This window comes from Ranitomeya imitator, chromosome 7 (assembly GCF_032444005.1).
Source record: "Ranitomeya imitator isolate aRanImi1 chromosome 7, aRanImi1.pri, whole genome shotgun sequence".
NCBI classification, from domain to species: Eukaryota; Metazoa; Chordata; class Amphibia; order Anura; family Dendrobatidae; genus Ranitomeya; species Ranitomeya imitator.
Genome location: NC_091288.1, coordinates 181183364 through 181198095, shown reverse-complemented (window position 1 = coordinate 181198095; position 14732 = coordinate 181183364). Strand labels below are relative to the sequence as shown.

The 14732-nt window shown below is 44.7% G+C and overlaps 1 protein-coding gene and 1 pseudogene across 1 annotated transcript in view; one reads left to right on the top strand and one right to left on the bottom strand.

The window, feature by feature from the left end:
* LOC138645095 (cytohesin-3) overlaps positions 1-14732 on the bottom strand; it is a 126173-nt gene that overhangs the window by 94495 nt on the left and 16946 nt on the right. The gene's annotated exons all lie outside the window — the stretch shown is intronic.
* LOC138645755 (large ribosomal subunit protein eL8 pseudogene) lies at positions 12821-13911 on the top strand (annotated as a pseudogene).

Below are 14732 nucleotides of genomic sequence, written 5' to 3'. Positions count from 1 at the left end.
ATATTCAGCAGGTCTCTTAAAAGGTGTCTGTCAACAGGTTATTGCTAGGCAATCTGAGGGCAGCTTCAGGTAGGGATGGGGACGCCGATTTCGGCGATGTATCAACTTATTAGAATGTGTGTTGTTGTTTAATTAAAATCATTGCCGGACTAGCTGCCCACGTGCCTCCTAGTCCAACTACACCCCCAGCACTGATTAGCAGTTACATAGAAAGCTGCGGTGTGGGCAGGGTTGGCTTTCAGAGCTCTGCTACGTCTACAGCACAGAAAGCTCTGATGGCGTCACGACTGCAGCACCAGCAAACTAAGTGATACATCGCTGGATTCAGGGTCTCTTTCCCTACATTATGCTGCGCTCAGATGTGGTAGCAAAAACCTGCTGATAGATTCCCTGGTGCTTCCACCACATTTGGTACATGTAATAAATATGCCAATATACATCCAAAGCAACAGCAGTTCCGAGGCTTGTGTCTGGGGTACATTGCTATTTGTTTTTCCCTGACCCCCCAAAATAAAAAAACCTCCTTTCCAAAGACTCGGTTCCATTGTGTGGGGGAAGCATTTGGTCCTTCCCATGCAGTAAGCATAACATAAGGCCGGCTTTGTAGCCCTGCGCTCCTAGCAACCGACGGGCAGCCTGACCTTTCACAAATGACTGCGGGAAAGCAGAAAGCCGCTCCGAGGAATCACTACGTACACACGTTATTTTATTACATATCTGACAAGCCTTTTCTTAAAAAAGTCCATTTGCAAGATTAAGGGGACACTCATTTCACACTAATCATGCATTCTAAACAGGCTGCCAATCACCTGACCAATGAGCAAAACGAGCTGGGCTGGCAAAAGCGCACAGTTCTCGACAGCACATCTTTTTGTTGTGCTGCCGAGAGCAATGGCAGCCTACACGCACTGTATTACCGACCGTCCGCTGCACCTCGGCGTGTATACGCAGGCTAGTAAATGACCGCCAGCCGGCAAACACTTAGCTAGGTGTGCTTTCGTGATAAATGGTAGGGGGCCATGCTTCCATACATTATAAAAAGACAACAACAAAAAAAATCACACAAATAAAAATACCAAAATACCAAATGGATGGGACGTGAAGCCTTGGATGACTTCAGGCGTTCTCTGCCTTCTCCCGCTCACCTCCTGCATTGCTGACCATGGATGATTCATGACATTGAGATGTTGGCCTACAGCCCCACAAAGTCTAATTTAGGATTAACACTGTACACTTAGATAAAAACCTCACAAACCTGCCAAGAGAGACTCTACTAGGGCAGGAGAATGCCAGCTGCTTTATAGGATTTCACTTGCTGCTCGCCTCTAATGTATTCACCATCCAATGCAGTCTAATTATCGTAGTCATTCGTGATTGCGTGGTGGGATCTGCCAGCAACCTTATCTAAGCAATGTCTGACAGATCTAAGGCGGCCATAGAGGTAAGGGCCGGGGAGGGACATCAGATAAGTGGAATCTTTCGGCATCTAAAGGCCCCCATATACCTTGACTAGGTATATGGGGGCCTTTAGATGCCTAGGTAAGACTTGGCCAGCAGACCACTATGACAACAAACGCACGCTGGTCTGAGCATACACGTGTTCTCTGCCTGCAGAGCAAAAAGATCGAGTGAAAGCGCCAACCCCTCTCGAGTGAACACACACATTAGAGGACTAGCTGACAATATCAAAATTGGACGCCTAATCTGATGTGAATTGGGTCTTAGAAACAATACAGATTTTCTGTGCAAATTTTATGCAGAAAATCATAGAAAAGTTGATGCAACTGCAATATAGATCACGGATTTTCCAATAATGGCTTAATTTATTCTTGTACAGAGAGAAATGCAGGAACCTTGCGGTTTGGTGAAAACTGCTCATTTCCTTTGCATTTCTCAGCTGAAGTCAGATCTGCAAAAGTCAACCTGATCGCCCTTTGCTAAAAGGTGAATTCAGATGAGCCAAGAACTGGTGAAGGATCATTCAGAAGAACCCTCATTCCCGATTCCTGGCCTGTGTGAACACTACAGCGATCCCCTGACTAATCAGGAAAGCCATTGCGATTGGATTGTTTGTGCACAAAACTCGCCATAATCGGCAGCACATCACCTGATGTAGCAGGAAATGTGCTGCCGATAACAACAATCATTCCCTCTTCCCATCAATCGTCTGCCAGTTTACATAAAGGTACCGTCACACTTAGCGACGCTGCAGCGATACCGACAACGATCCGGATCGCTGCAGCGTCGCTGTTTGGTCGCTGGAGAGCTGTCACACAGACCACTCTCCAGCGACCAACGATCCCGAGGTCCCCGGTAACCAGGGTAAACATCGGGTAACTAAGCGCAGGGCCGCGCTTAGTAACCCGATGTTTACCCTGGTTACCATCCTAAAAGTAAAAAAAACAAACACTACATACTTACCTACCGCTGTCTGTCCTCCAGCGCTGTGCTCTGCTCTCCTCCTGTACTGTCTGTGTGAGCACAGCGGCCGGAAAGCAGAGCGGTGACGTCACCGCTCTGCTTTCCGGCTGACCGACTCTCACAGCCAGTACAGGAGGAGAGCAGAGCATAGCGCTGGAGGACAGACAGCGGTAGGTAAGTATGTAGTGTTTGTTTTTTTTACTTTTAGGATGGTAACCAGGGTAAACATCGGGTTACTAAGCGCGGCCCTGCGCTTAGTTACCCGATGTTTACCCTGGTTACCAGTGAAGACATCGCTGAATCGGTGTCACACACGCCGATTCAGCGATGTCTGCGGGGAGTCCAGCGACCAAATAAAGTTCTGGACTTTCTTCCCCGACCAGCGATCTCCCAGCAGGGGCCTGATCGCTGCTGCCTGTCACACTGGACGATATCGCTAGCGAGGACGCTGCAACGTCACGGATCGCTAGCGATATCGTCTAGTGTGACGGTACCTTAAGCCACCGGACCTGTACCTGGTCAATGGACTCTCGTTAGGACCGAGGTCGCCCATCTAAATGCACATCAAAAGTAATGCTACCAAATAACTAGTAAACTCGCCTAGCGCCATTCTCATCCAGCCCGTCTGCCGCACCCCTTCAGTTTTATGGTACAGGCAGCAGCTTCTGCTACCGGCTTTACCACACAATGATAATCTCACACGATAAGACGGAATTTACAATAGGAAGATAGGAGATCTGTGTCTCTTTGAAGTTGGTTTTTTTCAATAACAATCCTCCCCTCCAGGAGGAACACCAGAGTACCTCCACATAAAAGGGGCTTTCTGGGATTTAAAAAAAAAAAAAGAGCTAAAGACAGGAAATCGTAAAAATAAATAAATCAAACAATTGATACTTATTTAATTCCCCCGACAGGTACATTAGATGCAGGGGAACAATGACATCACATGAATGACAAGCAGGCCGTCGTTGTTGCAGGACTGGTGGGAGAGACGGTGTCCCCTATAAAAGCAAAATAATGACCATTTACCGGTAATTATTTTAGATCAATCCTAATTTTTGCCCTATTTTGAAAAAAAAAAAAAAAAAAAAAAAAAAAAATCACAGAAACCCCTTTAATGTGTCCATGTTTGTAATAATAACAGTTATCGGTTTTATTTTGGTCATATGGAAAGAAAGAAAAATAATAAAATGTATTGTGTATTCTCATCCGGTTGGGATGCATTATTATATGTTTTCCCAATGCGGCACACTGGTGACAGCAATCGTGTGCATATATGCCATGTAAGGTGTATTGTATTCACATTATTTTTGGGATGCTGTATGGCTTGCCACTAATATTTGCTTATACTTACTGACTAGACCCATATTATGGTGTACATGGGCCATTATTGAGCTTTTCATAAATAGAACATTGATTATTTCATTTCTTTCACTCTATGCCTAATTGGCCTAGTTCTTTGGGGGTGATGGTTTATTGGTCATGTTATATGTATTTTACAGGTTTTTAAAGGTTTTGTCTTGAGGTGCAATAAAGGTTTTTTTCTTATAATGTTACTATGTGGATGTGCACACCATTATCAGTCTTTTTTCTATTCTTTTGTACATATCCAGTACGCACCCCAATCCAATGCACCCCATTTTTGCAATTTATATGATGATATATTTGTGATAGCAGTGCACCCCTTATTCCTCTTGAAATTAACCCCTTTCTGACATCGGACGGGATAGTACGTCCGAGGTCAGATCCCCTGCTTTGATGCGGGCTCCAGCTGTTTTGAACAGCTGACATGTGCCCGTAATAGGCGCGAGCAGAATCGCGATCTGCCCGCGCCTATTAACTAGTTAAATGCCGCTGTCAATCGCATTTAACTACCGCTTCCGGCCGGGCGGCCGGAAATGACGTCAGCGCCAACCCCCGTCACATGATTGGGGGTCAGCGATGCTTCAGAATTGTAACCATAGAGGTACTAGAGACCTCTATGGTTACTGATCACCGGTGGCTGTGAGCGCCACCCTGTGGTCGGCGCTCACAGCACACCTCCATTTCTGCTACATAGCAGCGATCAGCAGATCGCTGCTATGTAGCAGAGTCGATCGCGTTGTGCCTGCTTCTAGCCACCCATGGAGGCTATTGAAGCATGGCAAAAGTCAAAAATAAAAGTTAAAAAAAAATGTGAAAAAAATAAAAATAAAATATAAAAGTTTAAATCACCCCCCTTTCGCCCCAATCAAAATAAATCAATAAAAAAATATCAAATCTACGCATATTTGGTATCGCCGCGCTCAGAATCGCCCGATCTATCAACTAAAAAAAAGCATTAACCTGATCGCTAAACAGCGTAGCGAAAAAAAAATTCGAAACGCCAGAATTACGTTTTTTTGGTCGCCGCGACATTGCATTAAAATGCAATAACGGGCGATCAAAAGAACGTATCTGCACCAAAATGGTATCATTAAAAACGTCATCTCGGCACGCAAAAAAATAAGCCCTCACCCAACCCCAGATCACGAAAAATGGAGACGCTACGGGTATCGGAAAATGGCGCAATTTTATTTTTATGTTTTAGCAAAGTTTGGAATTTTTTTTCACCACTTAGGTAAAAAATAACCTAGACATGTTAGGTGTGTATGAACTCGTACTGACCTGGAGAATCATAATGGCAGGTCAGTTTTAGCATTTAGTGAACCTAGCAAAAAAGCCAAGCAAAAAACAAGTGTGGGATTGCACTTTTTTTGCAATTTCACCGCACTTGGAATTTTTTTCCCGTTTTCTAGTACATGACATGCTAAAACCAATGATGTCGCTCAAAAGTACAACTCGTCCCGCAAAAAATAAGCCCTCACATGGCCAAATTGACGAAAAAATAAAAAAGTTATGGCTCTGGGAAGGAGAGGAGTGAAAAACGAACACGGAAAAACGAAAAATCCCAAGGTCATGAAGGGGTTAAAACCTTCACTCTTCTATATACATAATTGTCTAAGGGGTACTTCCGTCTATCCATCCTTCTGTCACGGATATTCATTGGTCCTGGCCTCTGTCTATCATGGAAATCCAAGTTGCTGATTGGTCGGCGCAAAACAGCCACGACCAATCAACGACGGGCACAGTCCGGAAGAAAATGGCCGCTCCATACTCCCCGCAGTCAGTGGCCGGCGCTCCGCTCCCCGCACTGTGTCCCCGGCGCTCCGCTCCCCGCACTTTCCATACTCCCCTCCGGTCATCACTAATGCAGGGTTAATGCCGGCGGTAGCGCATTCCGTTACCGCCGCTATTAACCCTGTGTCCCCAACCTTTTATTATTGATGCTGTCTATGCGGCATCAATAGTAAAAATATGTCATGTTAAAAATAATAAAATAAAAAAAAACCTGCTATACTCACCTTCCGCCGCCTTTCTCGCTCCTCTCCACGCTCCCGGGACCGCTCCATTGCAGGCGGCAGGTTCCGCTCCCGTCCCAGGGCTGGTGTGGGACAAGGACCTGCCGTGACCGCGACGTCATCATAGGTCCTGCTCACACCAGCCCTGGGAAGGGACCGCAAGCTGCTGCTTGCAATGGAGCGATCCCAGGAGCATGGAGAGGAGAGAGAAAGGCGGCGGAGGGTAAGTATAGCAGAACTTCAACGGGCTATAGGTGAGTATATGGGCGCCGATCCTACGGTGGCCAGGCGCAGATCCTACGGTGGCCAGGCGCAGATCCTACGGTGGCCAGGCGCAGATCCTACGGTGGCCAGGCGCAGATCCTACGGTGGCCAGGCGCAGATCCTACGGTGGCCAGGCGCAGATCCTACGGTGGCCAGGCGCAGATCCCACGGTGGCCAGGCGCAGATCCCACGGTGGCCAGGCGCAGATACCACGGTGGCCAGGAGCAGATACCACGGTGGCCAGGCGCAGATCCCACGGTAAAAACATGTGTGAACATAGCCTAAGTATACACTCAAGAATTCAATATACATTTGGCAGTGTGAAACTGAACATGCCGATTGACATCTCTCCCCGCCATCAGTTGGCCGGTACCCCACACACACCAGACTATTGGCCAAATCAGCGCGTTTGACCGAGATTAGTCTAATGTGTATGGGCGCCTTAATACCATTTCTTTATTAACCACTCCGGTCATTCAATAGACGTGCCAAGGGCGACGATCACCTAGAGTAGCGCAGAGCTGGTCATGTCATCTATATTCCCCGCTGCTTCATTCTTTGCATGGACAAATGTAGAAGACCATGTCTGGATCTCAGAACACAGGCAGATTTTTTTTTTTTACTTAACATGAGCAAATGAAGTTCACTGCAGGAATGTAACTTTCTGTGAAGAGAAAAGGAAAGGGGAAAAAAAAAAAAAATTCTAAAAACTTGTCAAAACATTCTTCAGAAGTCCAGAGCTAAAGCCTCCGCAATGTCCCAGCATGAAGTCAGAAATTATAACCAAAGCCATATGCAGCACAGACTGCCCAGGGACGAGCCAAGTCCGCCCACGGGCCGTCCAAGCGCAGGAGATGTAAGCCCATGAGAAGAACATAACAGCACAAGTCAGTCCACGTCTCGTTATGCAGTTAGGGGACACGCACAAGGCAGCAGTCACACTGGTTGGGGCATCTCTTTTCAAACTGAGCCAAAAAGCACAATTGTGCCAGTTATGGCTGGGTGCAGTACCCCGCAGGGCATGGGTCAACTACCTGCGGCACTCCAGAGCTTGTGAAACTACAACTCCTGATCACTGCCTGACAGCTGCAGGCTGGAAGCTATAGGTTCACATCAGATGGAGCGCTGCAGGTTGCTGACTCTGCCCGCTGAGTGCCATCACTCCCTACTTCCCCATGCACAGGAATACTTAAAGGGGTTGTCTGGCCTTAGGCTACGAGTCTGCAGGCACTCTATACATGACTGAACACTTGTGAATCCTCAAGTTGCACCCACTGTAAGGATTCTCTGGTGTGGGCGATCATGTTACCACAATATGCGATTTCCATACTTCCGGCCACATTCCAACTAGACGTGTCCGACTTTGCATAATACATTTGCACTGAGTCTAGTCGGCATGTGACCGAATGTATGAAAATTGCATACCTACAGTCACATGCCCAGTGATAGAGAATCCTCACCGTGCACATTGCGCACGATGTGAGGATTCACAAGTCTGCAGCCACTCTGTGACCGCAGACTTGTAGCCTTAAGGCCGGACAACCCCTTTAGTTTTTCTTCTGTTCTCTATGTCAAAGGAGAGAAGAAAGGGATCAGCCGCTGAAATTCAACAGGCTGGATCCTTCTCTTACCTAACATCACCTGTCGGGAAGAGACTGTGAAGGTCCCCACTACATATTACACTATTGGCTAGTTTAGCCGACTAGTCTAATGTGTATGTATGTGTTATTGTACTTAATTTATATGGACATAACCCACATCCGTCCCAGTCATCACCGACTCCTGATGATGCTCCAGGAGGGCACTGAGCGAGAGTTTCAATATAAGGCCATACAATAGCCTGGCAGGCGTTTTCAATATGCAGAAAGGAATAATTGCCTGATACTTGTTACCATCGCCAATGGAACAAAGAAATGGGCATGTTGAACTACAACATGCCCAGTACTTCTGTTCACGCACCTCTCCTATGGGAGGGAAGAGTTGTTACACCCATACATGACACATTGTCGGTTAGTTCTCCCAAAGTTAGTCTAATGGGAGAAGTCAATTAGCATTAATTATATTACAGGTAGAATAAAAGGCTTAAAAAACAACAAGAAAGCCCACGAGAATTTAATGCAGAGTTACTTTTCATTAGGCACTGTACAACCTTGCTGAAAGTACAAGACACTTAAGTGTCGAAGTGCACTGACCCGCATTTCGACAGCGGGACTCCTGACAATGTAATCCAGCATGTGTGGGTTTAGTTTATCGCTCCCCCTAGGATGTTTCCCGACGATGTGCAATACTTCTCATTTAGGACAGAACACACAGAAGTGGTTTGATAAAGCTTTTTCCATTGGAAACGAGGCTAAAAATGGAATGTTTCCCACAAAGGACGGCTTAGGACTTGACGGAGATTTAGTCTTGATTAGGATTCAGCACAGAATATGCAGACATTTTATGCAGCCAAAAAAGAAATCACTTCCATGTGCTGCGAGTCAGGTTATTAGCTGAACGCTGGGCAACATGGGAGACAAATCCATACATTACATGGGCAAAGGAATGAGAAGAAAACAAAAATCAGGCGTCTTGGAAGAAGTGCACCTTTCCTTTCACACAAAACCTGTAGAAAAGCATTGTCTCGCTGCCCTCATCCCCCACCAGTGGAGCACATACCAGTCTAATATGTACAGGAACTAACCCGATTCTCATGCTCTGTAACTTCCATACACCCTATTTTTGAGCAGACGATTTCGCTATAAATCAGCATTCAGCCAGCACTACCGGTACTGGAACTTCATATACCTCACTTCCCATCCTGTATTGAGCCTACTATTGTCCAATAGCTTGCCTTTCCTGATCTGAGAGTCCGCCTCTCAATTATACCGGTGACAGAGAAATGCTTAGCTACTTACCGGTAGCGGTATTTTTCGGATACCATGACAGCACCCCTACATCGTGGTACTGTCATGGGAGACTACTTACCGGTAATGGTCTTTTTCGGATACCATGACAGCACCCGTACATCGTGGTGCGGTCATGGGAGACTGAATAAATACTTAGCTACTTACCGGTAGCGGTGTTTTTCGGATACCATGACAACATCACGATATAAGGGTGCTGTCATGGGAGACCGAATAAAAAGGCATCATCCTCTGCAATGATACGTTAATGCGAGGCTCAGTGTCCAAAGTGAAAAGTGCAGCATGTAAAATTATTTTATATCATCAATTATTTTCTTTAATTTGAGTATATTCAAAATTTGATTTAAATTACAGATCATTTTCTCATGACACAGCCCTCTTAAATGGGAGCTCCGCCTTGCAAGATGCCATTGTTTAAGTAGCAGTTATGTAATGTAAAGTCTTAGGATATCTGCAGGAGGATTTGATAATATCATAAAGGGCTGCAAAAGTTTATTACTTGTAATATTCCCGAAATCAAGAAAATTAATGAGAAGAACAGTGAATACATTAACATCACTGCAATTTGGAAAATGACTGTTCTTGCAAAGTACAATAAAACTTTCCTGGACAAAAACGTGGAAGTTTTAAAAATGGCAAGAACTTGATAAAACAAACAAAAAAAAAAAACACTAATTTATTTACTATTTACACAACTGGCATCAAATTTGTAGGTTGTTATCAAGTCGTCATTCTTTTGGTTTGCTATGGTCTGTTCGAATAACCTATAAGCCATATGGTCCAGAAAAAGCAAAATGTGATCAAAAGATGGTAATTATTATCTACCCGTCAATATGATCACTTTTAAAAGATTATTCATGGGTTGGTCTTTTTGTGAAAATTAAGGTAAGGGATTTTTATTGGATTTAAAAAAAAAAAATGTCCTATCTTTAAAGGGATTGTACACTGCCCGTTGGCTATCAGTATGCTTGCCCTCATGTAAGTAAAAACCCCTATAGTCACCACCCGTGCCGTTCTAGCGGTGTCTGCGCTCCCGCTCCTCACGTGACGTTAGTTCACAAGCCCTGCGCCCAATCAGAACTGGAAGCTGCAGCTCTCACTTCCTATTGATTACTTATACATCCGCAGGAGGGGACAGAGACGCCATCACTGATTGGGCGCAGGGCTCAAGTGTCATAACCTCCCGTGAGCCTGGAAGCGGGAGGGTAGACACCTGTAGATCATAGCCGACACGGGAGGAGAGTATAGGGCAAACATTTAGAGTGAGAAGGGGTTGTCCTATAAGGGCTGCCCCTTTAAGGCCCCCGTACATAGACTAATTTTAGCTGATTCTACCGATACCGACAGGTTTGGCCAATAGTCCAATGTGTATGGAAGCCCCGGCAGACTGATGGTGGGGAGAGATGTCGATCGTGCATGTCTGATTTTGGACTGCTGATTGCATTGTTCTCCCTGAGATAAGCCACCGGCTGACATATCAGTCATAAAGAACACTTGGCCAACCGATCGCTCCTGTGTAAGGGAGAGGCGGCCAAAATGGCTGTTGGCCAAATGGCCGTCTGTTTACACTGCATCCATGTCTCAGCCTTGGGCTTCAGAGAAAGCGGTGCCCCTGACGGAGCTAGATACGGCAAAATGATCTACCACCGAACAATAGGATGGGCCAACAATCTAATGGGCCCGGAAAACCCCTTAAAGTCTAGGACAATTCAGCAATCATGAGTATCTTGCTGCCGGTTGCAACCAAATTCACCATAGCGAGATGCAACATCGTAGCAGAACACTGCAATCAAATGTCAGCCGGCTATAGGTCCCGGTGTAGAACATTTTATTACAGCACCTTTACAGCTTGCGACATCACAGTTTAAAGGGCCCAGGCTCAATTACAGAACATCAATTACCATTTTGAGGCAAGGCAAAGTAAGACGCGAAAAACATGTGCAAACCTAACTAGTTTTCGATTTTTTTTGGATGGGAACCCATTATCAAATGTTCAAACAAAACAATTATGCATGAAAGGAAGATTAGGAAACCCACGGCATGAAAGACCTCGAGACACGCTAGTGAAAGGTGTTTATGATCATGTCGTATAAAAACAATGGAGGATTTATGGAGAACATCAAAACACAAACGTCAAAAGGAAAGTTTCTTGGATGTTGCATCCTTCGTCAATCAAAGTTCATTTTACAATCGTGTCGTACGTGGTGTAAAGCTGCTTTCAAGCATATAGTTTCCATGCCACATTCCTCCATCTCATAGGACCGGTGCCAAGTGAGATAAAAGCATGGTGGTGGTGGCCAGAAAGACCATCACCATTATACGAAAAAAAATCCTGCTACTTAATAGATACTCAGGATCTCACAGGCTGACGACAAACAGAGGAAGATATAAAGACCGGCATTGTGACACCAGCAGTGTAACCAACCCCTGAGATACCCTGACATACTGCTGCCATTGTCCTGCCTGAACTCACTGGTGCCACCAAAAGAAGAAAGCTATGAGCCGAGCTGACAAAAGGACTTTAGTCAAAAATAAAAAAGCGGACATAAAGGGTTATTCCAGTCTGAAGCATTATCGTCTACCCATAAGATCATTTGGGGTCCGGTTGCCAGAAAGACCAAAGCTAACAGGACTGCCAGACTGAATAAAGATGCAGGGTGCAAGAATATTCATAGAAAGACCGATCGCTCGTTCGTTCATCAACAGGTTTTACTGAACTGCAAAACTAGAAAAAAGCCAGGTTGAGTGACTATTACAGTTACTATGGACTAAAATGGGTATGTCTGTGTTGGCATTACAATCGTACATTGAAGGGAATCGATCAGGTTTGTGCTATGTAATCTGAAAGCAGTATGATGTAGGGGCGGAGACCCCTATTCCAGCAATGTGTTACTTGCTGGGCTGCTTCCTATCATTTTGATATAATCCTTGTTTTTTTCTCTTCTGCTGATCTAGCAGTGCTCAGAATGCTGAGCTCTGTATAACCCCATCCACACCAACTTTCTTAATATACTGTATATTGAGAAAACCTGCTAATCAGTGAAGGGGGGCATGGCTACACAGAGCAGTGGACTAGGAGGCACGAGACACCAAGTCCTCGAGTGATAATCTCCTGCTCATAAAACAGTATTTTATTGAAAAAGCAGCACATAACCCAATAAGTGACATCATTGGAATCAGTGTCTCAGCCCCTATATCAAATTAAATAGAAAACAAACTGCTGACAGATTCCTTTAAAACGACCGATCAACCAGCAACATACTTTATTGTGTGGCTGTATTATATGTGTTCAGTAGCCAATCATTCTGAGAATATCACCCCTATCCAACGTTCTAACCATGTCACACTGAATCCATGATTAGCACGCCAGTCCAATATCTGGGTCAATGCAAAATGCTATAAATGGGAACACACGAGGTTAATCAGTACTAACTCCTTCTTTCCCTATATTTACACTCTGTTATCATTAATGACCTAAATGTAATATCTTCGGAAATTCTATATAAAATAATTTTGTGAAAATATCTATGTTGCAAAATTCAGTTCCACTTTTGAGGCTAAACCAGTATTAAATCCACTAATTCAAAGAGAATTAGCGCCAATCCAGAAGGATATTAGAGATTTAACTACATTCCAATGAATGGATGAGCAGTAATCTCAGTTTTACCTATATAATGGATGCCTTAGGCAGAAATAAGGTCACCTCTGGATGGCACATCTATAGGAGCTGGAATGGCAGCTAAATTGGTTTTTAAGGCCTAAAGTATTGATTGACGGCTTACTTTGAGAGATCAGTTGGTTACCAGGTACCTTCAGTTGTGCCTGTACCTGGTAATGCAGCTCACATGCATGGGACTGAGCTGCAGTCCCGGCCACAGACAGAACAAAAAATATATTTATGTGGTTTTCTGCCCCCAACCAACATGTCTCAAAGAAACCATACCATGGAAGGGACAGAAGGTGTCTCTGGCTCCTTCTGTTCTCAAGAAGGTGGTGAACCCACTTTTTGAGAAGAGATCTAAGAACTTTGGCATTGGGCAGGGCATCCAACTCAGAAGTGATCTCATCCACTTTGTGAAACTGCCAGTGGTCCATCTTGTACAAGCAACTGAAGGTGACTCTCCCATACCTCCGCAATCAACCGGATCATCTGGGCCATAGATCGGCAGGCAGCCACGCATTTCTTCAAACTGGTGCACAAGTATTGACCAGAGACAATGCTGGAGAAAAAAAAATGTCTGCTGGTCCAAGTAGAAAGCAGCCGGAAAGAAAAGGTCTCAACCAAGAGAGCACCAGTGATCAAAGCAGGTGCTAACACAGTGACCACCATGGTGGAAGGAAGGAGGCCTAGCTGGTCATCATCACTCATGATATGGATCCCATTCTGCTGGTCGTCTTTCTGCTGGCCCTGAGCCTTCACATATGTGAACCCGCAGGATAAAAGGAGTTTGTAAAGATCAATTACAATGACCGTCACAATAACATCCATCGCTGCTGGGGAGGAGGCATCTTGCGCCCAAAGTCTTTGGCCAGAATCACGCAATCTCGAAAAAGCTAAGGCCAAGGAACTGGTAATGCTTCAACTCTGCTCTGTACATAATAAATATAATTCCAGGGGAAAATTGGTTATGGGTTTATAGGAAGGGTCCTTCATTCTGTAGATCGGCTGGAATGCAAAGGTTCCTACCCCACTGATCAAATATTGATGGCCTATCCTAAGAATAGGATTTCTACATGGTATAAAGAAATCGTTATATCAGCCTCACAATTATCCGACAAGATCTGATCATCTCTAGGACATCAAGTGTAACCAGCTAGAAAAAATGCAGGCTGACGTTCCAGTTGGTGGTCTAGTAATGAAGAAGAGTCTTCATTTTCTCCAGAAACTGTGCCACCACTGCCCATTTGTGGAGTCTGGTATTGCAGCTCAGCCTCAATAAGAGACTCGGATCGTCTTTTCTAACCCTGAACAAGCCCTTTGAATGAAAATTTGAGAACAAAAAAATATGATGCAAGTGAGAAGTATCATCAAGCTCTACAACTATATGCAAAGTTGTCTTCCCCATTGCTTTGTTCTAAAGCAGGAGACATGACCAGTTCCACCTAAAGTTTTCGAAATTCCAGATGCGAGTACAAGTTTGTCACAAATGTCAAATACCAAACAAAACATACCCCACAGTCCCGTATGGCCTACAAGTCAAAGGGTGAGGAAGTGACTTCCGACTTTTCTAATGACTCAAAAGTTATTTAATCTTCCGATGACCTGTGCAGTGACCTCGAGATTAATGGTTCAAAAACAAAGCAGCACCATGTGTCAGAAAGCAGCAGCCACTGAACAAGAAACAGAAAAACACTCCCATGCCTACTGTCTGACAGCTTAACTGATGACCCAAAGGCCAGGTCAAGACCGATAAACATTTTTTTTAACACCCAGAAGAAACAAAGTTTCCTACACTCTCTTCAGGGACTTTATTTTTTTAAAGGAGCTGTCCAGTATAAAACTTCATACCCTCTACACAAAGCTGACAACACTGATGGGATGGACTATCAAGAGTCATTCGCCTGATCCAAAGGTCATAAAGGTCGGGCCAATATGGTTCTTATCGACTTCAGCCCCGTATTCACAAACTTTCGTCTGTCAGCTTAAATGACAAGTCTGGATACTAGTTATTGTTGAGATTTCTATCGTAATGAAAGAGTCACAGAGAACTTTCAGTTTCATAATACAAAGATTGACAGACACACACAGACAAAACGGCTT